The sequence below is a fragment of the Pan troglodytes genome, chromosome 11 (genome assembly GCF_028858775.2).
Source record: "Pan troglodytes isolate AG18354 chromosome 11, NHGRI_mPanTro3-v2.0_pri, whole genome shotgun sequence".
NCBI lineage: Eukaryota > Metazoa > Chordata > Mammalia > Primates > Hominidae > Pan > Pan troglodytes.
In genome coordinates, this window is record NC_072409.2 from 83,116,641 (window position 1) to 83,127,024 (window position 10,384).

A 10,384-nucleotide genomic window follows, 5' to 3' on the forward strand; every position below is an offset into this window, starting at 1 on the left:
AATAGATTTCCTCTCATGTGCCAGCTCTGACTGCCTGGGGAGCTGCAATAAGGATTCTGGGACTATACCTGGTTCAGCAGGAAAGACTGTATCAATGGATTCCTGATGGCTGTCAGGGTCACTGGAGGTGTGATGGTAGCACACACCACATTCCTGCTATCTTTTTCCTCGACTGTACTATGCAGTGAATATTCCTGTACCACATCAAGGAAGTAATTTGCTACCATTTAGCTCTTGACTGTTCACCAAGACTCAGGGTTTACTATTGAGCTCCTAGGACCTCCAGAAGGTACCAGGGTGCACCTTTTATATATGGCTAAACGCATATAAGATTAGTAGCACCATCTTAGTGTATAAAGAATAGCACATTATTCCTACTGATACAGCTAAATACACTTGATTTTATTAAAGGGCTTACATTAGAGAGTACCAATGTATAAGACTGTTAAGCACCATGCTCTAGATACAAGAATATTTCAGATTTGGTTATTCATTCTTTCAAATATAGCCAGAGTAGACATTTCTGCACAGCTCAGGCTTAGGGAAGACATTATAATTTTTCTACCATCACTTTCAACACTATGCACTTTTATACTTTCTGTACTGTCAGAGAAATTTGAGCAGCTTTCAGAGTTAGGAGCCTCAGGGACAATTCTGTTAGCAAAAGAATCCCAGGGGGAAACAGTAAGGGCTAAGGACCCTTATTTTAGCCAGTACACACAAGAACCTTAGGAAGTAAAGCTGTTTGCTGTGGTTTTATTGGACTCTAGTTAACTTCACCCCTGAACCCCAAGGTCCCTACAGGAATGAGATGTGCCTCATCAACGTTCAATCCTTAAAAAGGCTGTTCCTTGTGGGACGGTCTCAGAGCACTGTGGTTAAAGTAATACAGTCCAGTTTTCAAAACTAATTTCCAAATATCTCAGCCATCTAGCTGCCTTTCTAGAACTCTGCAAGGGGAGATAAAGAGACCACAGCAATATACCTTCCACATATCCTTTTCTCTCTCATCTATTTCCTTCACACTGAAGCTGCTCCATCTCCCTTACCCAGCCTTCCTCCAGAAAAACCCTCCATACCCCCCTCCCAAGCTCTAGACCCTGTGCTTCTTACCTACTCCCCAATTTCCTTCCTCTGCATTACCAGGCCCCAAAGGGCTTATTTCACAAAGCAGGATGGTCCATGGATGGAAGTTGAGTGAGAAGGGTCCAAACAAAATTCTGTTAAGCATGGGAGGAGGAGAAATGCTGGGAATTAACATACATGACTTGCTTTTCTTTCATCATGTACATCATATACATCCCTTAAAGGTCCACTTTTAGGTTGTTGTATCCTGGATTGTATTACAGTCCCTGGGAAAGAAAGATTGAATTGCAATTCTCACACTGGGGCGGCGGGGCGGGGGAGGTGGTCTGCAGAGTCTCCTCCACTCCAGACCTGGGTCTGCCTTCGGGATGCTATTGCGTCTGGGTGTCTGTCTGGGTTGAAAGCTGTTGCTCTGGGTCCCTACCAGTGTACTCCTGAGACCTGTTTGTCATGGCCTCTTTCCACTGGCATCAGGGGCTGTCCTCTCTAGATTGCACCTTTTGGGGTGGTTGTCTTTCTCTTCCACTCCTCATATGCCCTTCTGGAGTGGGTCTTGAGTTCACACATTCAGTTGGTAATATAGGTCCAAGGTCTATTTTATTAAAGTGTGAAGCAATTTGGATGATACCAATACACACAGGCAGGTTAAATTACAGCTACAGAGCTGCACTAATGAGTCCTACCACTTTTATGGCTCCTGCTTTGTTTCACTTCCAGAGCCCTGCTTAGGCCCGACCCCAGCTTCTGTTTAGGCTCAGCCTCTTAGGTGGATTTTAACATTTTCTCTACCAACTTCATCCACAGCTTCTTGGTGGAGTTTGGAGTTCTTTCCTCTCTTGGTTTTCTCTTCTCAGGGGAATTTGTCTCTGCTTGCTGTTCCTTGATCTCAAATCTTTTCTTTCTTTTTTAAAATAAAACATTTCATCTTTATACATGGAAGTCAAAGATACATGCTCATTGTAAAAATCAGGAAAATACAAAACCTGCAAAGAAAAGCCATCCACGATTATCCACAATCCTAGGAATAACCACAGTTAAAGTTTGGTAAATGTTCTTTACTTTTACATCAGTGAAAATATGCTGTATATTTAGATTTGCATTCCGATTCTCCCTTATCTTTTCCTCTGAGTTAGTCTGTATCAACTCTTGGCAAAGTCATGAGGCTGTTATTACATTGTTATTTGTGTGTGCACATATACAGGCATGCACACATGTACACGCACACATATACATGCACACACACTTTCTCTCTTTCTTTCTCTCCAACTGGTATCTTAGGGTAGGATCAGGTACTGAACTCCCGGCTCCTCTACAGCCTGACTCATAACACTCAACTTTTGGGCTCTCTTTTATTAAACAGTTACTTTTTTTCTTACCTGTTCTGTCCCCTCTTCTCAACCTTTATGGATATATGTGGTTTCTGGTTGATTAAAGGAATTATTATATGACGTCTAAAGCCTGACTTTAAATTGGATAACAGGTAACACTGAACACATATGAGGAAGGCCCCCTTCTCATGATTGCCTCATTGGTCCACTTCCTCTCATATTTGGGACCTTGGTCTCTACCCTTCCCCGATCTTAGCTCTATTGCTTATTCTTAAGAGCCTTCAACCTCCATAGATTGCTAGGAAACAAGGTCTGAGCACCCAAAGAGAATTTCCTGTTATTCTCTTGTACAATGACAGTGAAGAGATTTGATAAAAGCTGAGTGAATTTTTAGTCTAGGATGTTCTGTTCTTAAGCTATAATTGCTGTTTTTTCCTTTATCTCTAGAAGTGATCCTGCCAGACAAAAGAAACTTTGTTTTCATAAGTGTATTATTATTTTATCAAAAATTTCTCCTTTAAAATGCATGATTAAAAAAGGATTTAATAGTTGAAGATGGTTTCATTTTGTCTTGGGATTGGTTTTATATGACTCTCAGAGGGGGAAAGTTCACTTTAAAGGTGAACCTTCTGGGATGCATTTACTCTACAAAGTAAGGCACACCTGATTGCAGTAAATATAGAGAAGACCATGAAGTTCCCAATTTAAGAATAATTTAAGATTGAAAAATGTTAAATCGGCTCTTGGTTTTTAAGGTCTACCACCTAAACAATGTGTATTAATCTTCAAAATTTAATATCACTGAGGGTAGCATAAGAGAATAAGGATTAAATTATACTGTGGAAAGATTTAAGTTAGATATTCCAAGCTTTGAAAGATTCAGAGATGCCAGTATCCATCCATGGTCATAGGTGGGAGGAGTTTTATCTTGGAATCTGTAATAAGAGAGCAAATAATCTGTCTCCTTGTTTTACCCCTCCAGGAATCAACCCCATGATTCAGGGATGTTTCTCTTTAATCAATCATACGCCCTTGGTTTTGAGTATTTTAATCTGGATGAGGGATGTTGTTTTAAGATTAATGGAAAATAAATATGGTTCATGAGCTATATTTTTCTTGCTGCCATGTACTCTCTAATGAGGTAAATTACTTCTCCTTATTCCAGTGGAAAGATCAAGTTCAATGTTTAGTACACCAAACAGCCCTAGGGTATTTATCGTCTATTATGTATTTTTTCCTTTTGCTCTACAGCTGCAACTTCATGGATCTATGCTGAAGGTACCCATAGATCCTGGGGTTCCCAGAGCAACAATGCATAAACTAGAAAGAATCAGCTGGAAGGGATGGAATGTACCTTGGTTGTCTGATCCCTTGTTTTATTGCTATTCCCGGTGGTGTTGGTCCACACAGGTGTGACTTCTCTTATTGCCCATATCAGAACTGGAAAGAGGTAAGCTGCCCTGGAAGCCTAAACACCATGCTACCAGCAGAAGGTAAGGAAGCGGAGTGTCTGTTCAGCAGGTCTGAAGGTGATTCTAAGCTCTGTGAAGGCAGAGCTTGCTGTACCCACAGTGCCTAGCACCGTTCCACGGGCACCCAATAAGTGCTGTTGAGTTTCTAAAGGTGGTTTATTGTTTCATGGCCAAACTTGTCTCCCTTCTTCAAGGGTCTTGGCTGAGTCTCTACATAGAAGCTCTAGTGATCTCTGCATTACAGCATTCAGAGTTTTTGCCTGGACAACCAGAGATGGTGAAGCTCTGCAGGCCTGGCTGGGTTTTGGAGTCAGGACTGGCTTTGGGAGCACAGGGAAGCCTGCAGACAGCATCAGAGAAGCCAGAGACTAGACCCAAGCTGATTTGAACATCAGTCTGAAGGGCTGGGACAGAGGCAAACTCAGGTTTGAAGCACAGAGATGGAACAAGTAGACTTAGAAGATAGGGCAGGTGGTCACCTTGGATAGACTCCAAAGGGCTTGACTGAGACAGGGCTTTTGTGAGGCAAATGCATCCTCATTCAGGATGCTGAGCCTCTGAGAACAGAGTAGCTTTGGGTAGCAGCTTTTTCTACACACACCTTGATGCAGAGCCCCATGTTCCCTACCCCGCCCCCTTTAAGAGCTTGCTTTGTTTCCTGCCTCAGGAAGAGGAACTCTGGAAGTCCTCCTAGAACCCAGATAAAACTCAGGCTTTCATCTTCCCAGCAGGGAAGCCAGTTCTAGAATTAGCTGTGGCTTTGGCAGAGACCATCAGTACTATTGCCTCAATCATCCAGCTCCCCACGACTTCCCGCAGGCCTGGGATTGAAGCCAAGACCCATAGGCCCAGCCCTCTAGAAAGCAGGTTTGTCATCATTACCGGCCCTAGGAATTCACAAGCAGATCCTCCCAGCTTTTCCTCTTGGTGACTTCTGAGGGCATCACAGATGAAGCCTTCGTGCCAGATGGTCTCACGTTAGGCCCTGTGAAAGGAGCACTCACAGAGCCGTTGCACCTTTAAAGAATTGCCCATTTTCGATACCTGGCATATCACTTGAATAGAAGAAGTTTAACAGAATTAACAGTCTGTGTCTGGATGCAAGATGGTTTTAACCTACAATATATTTAGGGTGCTGCCCGTGCACCCCAGGGCTCCTTGAGGCAATTAAAACTGTGCCCTTGGCAATGTGGCTGACTTCAGTGGCTCTTTTGCCAGAGTTACAGCAGTTTCTCATCATGTCTGGAAGAGATTAGATTTGTGCGGTGTGGAGAGAGGATGCTTCTGACATATGATAGGTCATGTTGGTGGAATTGTGGCAGGACCCAGAGTGCTCCCAGAAACTTCATTTTCTTCCAAACAAATGTAAATGGGGTTCAATTTACTGGTTAAATTCAGCAACTAGAAGAAATTACATAAACTGTGAAGCCACAAGGAGCAATTTTACTAAAAGTTATCTTGGCCTACATGGAGAAATTTAGGCCATGGAAGACTCAGGACCATTTTAAGCTTTATGTAGACTCTTTTGGAGGCATCATCACTTAGATCAAACGAATTAAAATGCACCCACATCTTGAATTAAATGTAAAATTTTCCATAAAAATGTTGAAGGGATTTTTATATTTTTGCCTTTGAAGTTATTTGCCTATACATGATTATTCAATTTACAATTGTCTGTGTCTACTCTCCTGAGTAGGCATAAATCAATCAGTGTGCCTACTCAGGAATTCTTGCAAAACAAGAGAATCTAATCTACAAGTGTTCTCACCTGTAATAAATTTATAAATGAATAATAAATTTAACAATGACATTGACATAGTGTTACATTTTTCAGGTAGTTAATTAAATGGCTATTAATTTCAATTTTGTTATCTGTATCTTGGAACCTTTTTTTTTTTTTTCCATAGGCCCCTGAAAAGCAATGGACCCTAGCCACTGAGTTTCGTGTGCCTCACAGATAAAATAGGTCTCAGGGAATTTGACTCTTATGTTTAGCTCAGGAATAAAAGATTTAAAGGGTACAGGATTACTGTTTTCAAAAAGTAGAAGGTCTGTATGTGAAAGAGGGATAAGACAATTCTATGGCACTCCATGGGACTGGAGCAGGTGGCTCTCCAGGGCAACATAACAAAGAGGCTGTCACAGGAGGTGTGTGACCTGGAAGCATCCCCTGCCAGTGTTTTATTGAGGCTGGGAGGTTGCAGAGGGCCAAGGAGTAGAGTCAGAAGATCAGAGTTGAAGTCCTCGTGCTGATTATTACTTGTGTGACTTTGAGTAAGTCACTGAATCTCTTTGTATTTCCCTTTCCTTATCTACAAAATGCAGATGTGTCCCCAGCTTGACTTATCACATAGGGTTGCTAAAGATCAAAGTGGGATCATTTCAAACTGTTAGTCAAGTTAATAGTTTCTATACAAACATTCAGCCCTGTTCAAGTGTTATATTGGAGTTAATTGGAGTGATAGCTCCAATTCTAAGGATACTAATGGAGCAACTGGTAGTTATAGGATGGAAGGAAATCTTCAAAATGAGTCATTTAAAATTCATTAGTTCTACTGACAATAATCTTCCAGAGCGTAAGTGACTCCTAATAAACGTATAAGGAACAAGTAAAATGTATTGGAGAGCCCAGTGCTGTCTATATTTACTAAGTCAAGGCTCTATAAAGACCACCTAATATTATGGCCTTTGAGGTGCAGAAATGAAAGACTAGAATCAACAGGGTTAGAGCTGAAAGGAATGTTGGACAGAGTCCCAACTCTTATTTTAAACACAGGAAAAGAACATGTAAAGTAGTTGAGTGACTCACAAAATGATTTCTATTTATTTATATTCTGCCTTGTTTCATAAAGTAATTCAAGTGGATTACAAGAATAGATACAATGAAATAGGAAAATCTAAAAAAAAAAACAAAGCTGTGATTATGGAAAATCAAGTATAATGGCTGAGTGAAAGGGGCAAGTGGAATTGCAGTCATAACATGTAGGCTATAAGAACTTCTAAAGGGTTACTAAACATGAACAATAAATTTGACTGTGAGGTTCCTGGTAGCCAAAGCAAAACTGCAAACCAAGTTAGTGACAGAACCAGCATCAAAATTAAGCGTCAGTCCATTTTGCTTTTTGCTCCATTAAAACATTTGTTTTAATTGAGTCTACTTTTATGGTCTTAAAATATTTTTGGGTGTAATGTTCTTTTTCTTTCTCTCCATTTATTCCGTCTGTGGAAATGGCCTGTGTGAGGGGACTCAGAGCTACTCCCTGTACCCAGCTCCCTGGGGAACGTCTACTTTCTGTAAGTGCCTGGGCGATGGCTGCCTTTCCAATCTGCTTGGTCTGTATTGCTTTCGCCATAACCGTTCTGAAAAGATCTAATCAACCCCTCGTGCCAAATTTTCCTTAGTTATTTATTCCTTATGTTTATTATCCTCTGCTAAGATCTGACATCTAGGATCTCAGATCTGAGGTATATGATTTCAGAATTCCCTGTTGTTAAGAGTCCTAGAAATTATGTAACCCATTCCTGTTACTTTACAAAAGAGGAAACTGAGGTGCAGAGATGTTAAATGATTTGTCCAAGGCCACACAGCAGCAACTGACCTTTATTGAGTGCCTACATATGTCTCATTTAATTCTTATAACGAATCCCTGATAAGTAAATGTTGTTATCCTTTTTTTTTACAGGCGAGAAAAATGAGGCACAAAAAGCTGGAGTGCTTTGCCCTAGGTTACAAGAAGAGTAATTGAGTGAGCTGGGATTTGAACCCAGTTCTGTCTAGCTCCAAAGTCCATTTTTTTTTTTTTTTTTTTTTTGCACGATCTCTCCACTCAGCATTGCCTCTTGGTGAGTTGGTGACAGAGGTTGGATTGAATTCAGTTCTCTGGTCTCTGAGTCTACTGCTCTTCCCACTATACTTTAGCTCTGATCAGAGAAGACCATCTCAGGCCACAATTCCTCTTGGGCTGGAGAGGAGTGCAGGTCCAGTCTTGGATTTGGAAAGGTTCACACTGAACTTGACCATTACTGTCTGTCCTGCTTTTTGGGGATTTTTTTTTTTTGCTTGGCCATTGGCATCTGGATCTGTAGATATTTCTAGATTTCAAATGGATTCTTTGGTCGACCTTCAACACGTAGGTTAAATCCATGGTTCTCAGCCATGCTATTAAGATGCACTGGTGTGGGGCAATGAGTTGTGAGGTGCCAGTAATTAATAATAGTTAAAGTAATCTGGATTGGTGCACCTGGGAATTTCAGAATTGACAGCTGGGACTTCTTTGCCTCTACCAGAGCCTCAGTGAAGGGAATGGGGCATGCAGTGCATTCTATTTGTAGCTAAATGGCCTCAATCTTATCTCTGCCCCAAGCAGTAAACTCCAGTGAGAATTTCCTGCCACACTATGTGTAGACCTCTGTACTTTTTAATCTTATTTTACAAAAGGCGGAGTATCTGATGTCAAAGACCTTAATGACTAATAGGGAAGAGGGGTGCAGCCTATGCTAAAAGAACAAAATACCCAGACACACAACCATATCAGTGACTACCAACGAAGCTGGTAACTTGAAACTTTGTGGACGCTTATGTCATACAGATAAGGATAATCACTCATGGTCCAGTCCAGCACAGAGTCCCATTTAATACATAATAGACCAGTAAATAATAATTATAAGCAGATCAAAGCATTCTTGCTGTCTCTCCTAAAAAATAAAAAACATTATTCTAGAAACTATTATTAGAAAGGCCCAATTACCCCCCAAAACTTATATAGGATGCAGTAGTCCCCTTTCATCTGTGGGGGATACTTTCCAAGACCCCACACCAAGGATAGTACCGAGCCCTCCGTACACTGTTTTTTTTCCTATACATCTAATGTCAAAGACCTTAATGACTAATGGAGGGAGGAGCGCATTGTATGCTAAAAGAACAAAACATACAGACGAAATGCCATGGCAGAACTTCTTAACGTTCTAACGCATACCTCTGATAAAGTTTAATGTATAAATTAGGCACAGTAAGTGATTAACAACAATAATAATAACGTAGAACAATTATAACAATATACCAGCATCACTATTCTTTTGCTTTGGGCCCATTGTTAAGTAAAATAAGGGTTCCTTGAACACCAGCACTGCGATACCATGACAGTTGATCTGATAATGGATCTGGCTGCTAACTGACTAATGGGAGCGTCTACAGTGTGCAGACGCTGGACAAAGGGAGGATTCACATCCCGGGCGGGACTGAGTGGGATGGACGAGATTTCATCACGCTATTCAGAATGGTGTGCAATTGAAAACTTATGAATTGTTTATTTCTGAAAATTTTCATTTAGTATTTTCAGACCAGGATTGACCATGGGCAACTGAAATCTTGGAAAGCAAAACTGCAGATAAGGGGGGGCTACCGTATTCTGAAACAAAAAGCCCATGGTTTGGCATTTTCTCCCTGGGATTGATAATAGAGCTCATTGACTGTGGGGGTGGAGTGAATGTGTGTATGTGTGTGAGGAAGACATAGTTCCTTGCAGATTTTAATGAAAGAATGGAGAGGAGTTCCCAAGATTAATAAAGAATGGTTCCAGACTGGGCATAACTCAGGCCTGTAATTCCAGCACTTTGGAAGGCTCAAGTGGGAGGATCACTCGAGGAGCTTGAGACTAGCCTGGTCAACATAATGAGACCCCATCTTTACAAAAAAAATTTAAATCAAAAAATGGAAGAATGATTTCAGGATGGGTGTAATGGCTCAGGCCTGTAACCCCAGCATTTTGGGAGGCCGAGGTGGGATGATTGCTTGAGTTCAGGAGTTTGAGACCAGCCTGGGCAACATAGCAAGACTCTGTCTTTACAAAAATTAAGAATTTAGCCAGGTGTGGTGTCATGTGCCTGTAGTCCCAGCTACTTGGGAGGCTGAGGTGGGAGGATGGCTTGAGCCCAGGAGGTTGAGGCTGCAGTGAGCTATGATCACACCACTGTACTAAAGCCTGGGTGACAGAGCAAGATCCTGTTTAAAAAAAAAAAAAAAAAAGAATGATTCCAGAGAGGCAGGAGCAGAGAAGAGAGGAAGCACAGCAATAGTTTTTAAAGGGCTAAAACCCAAAATATTTGTCTTTATGTTGAAGCTGAAATGTACAATGTATCAAAATTAAGGATTTTGATAAACCTGAAATAGTTGGGTTATGTTTTAAAAATTGTACTGAATTATCAAATTCCTGTCTTTTCATTTATACAACTTGCTAATTGAGGTCCTTATTAAACCAATTGCAATTGTCTTTACTAACGAGTACTATCTTCTTATTTGTAGTCTTACTATAGCTAATGATGAATAATTAAGTATTGATTTTGTGCTGAATGTTATTAATTTTTACTGTAAAGCATTTAAACTATTTTAGTCTTTTTTTTTTTTTAAGTGGTTTCAGTATCAGAAAAAAAAGATGTTTTAGGGTAAAAGGTGGATAATAGATTTTGTTCATATCAAACAAGGTTTGTAAATAACCAGAA

General features: G+C 40.7%; 1 long non-coding RNA gene across 1 annotated transcript; it reads left to right on the top strand.

Annotated features, from left to right (window-relative positions):
* The first annotated feature begins 3,503 nt into the window (after positions 1 to 3,503).
* On the top strand, positions 3,504 to 10,163 carry LOC134807672 (uncharacterized). The gene is made up of 2 exons (XR_010148719.1): positions 3,504 to 7,180; positions 7,570 to 10,163. It is a non-coding gene; the product is annotated as an uncharacterized LOC134807672 (long non-coding RNA).
* Positions 10,164 to 10,384: the final 221 nt, after the last annotated feature.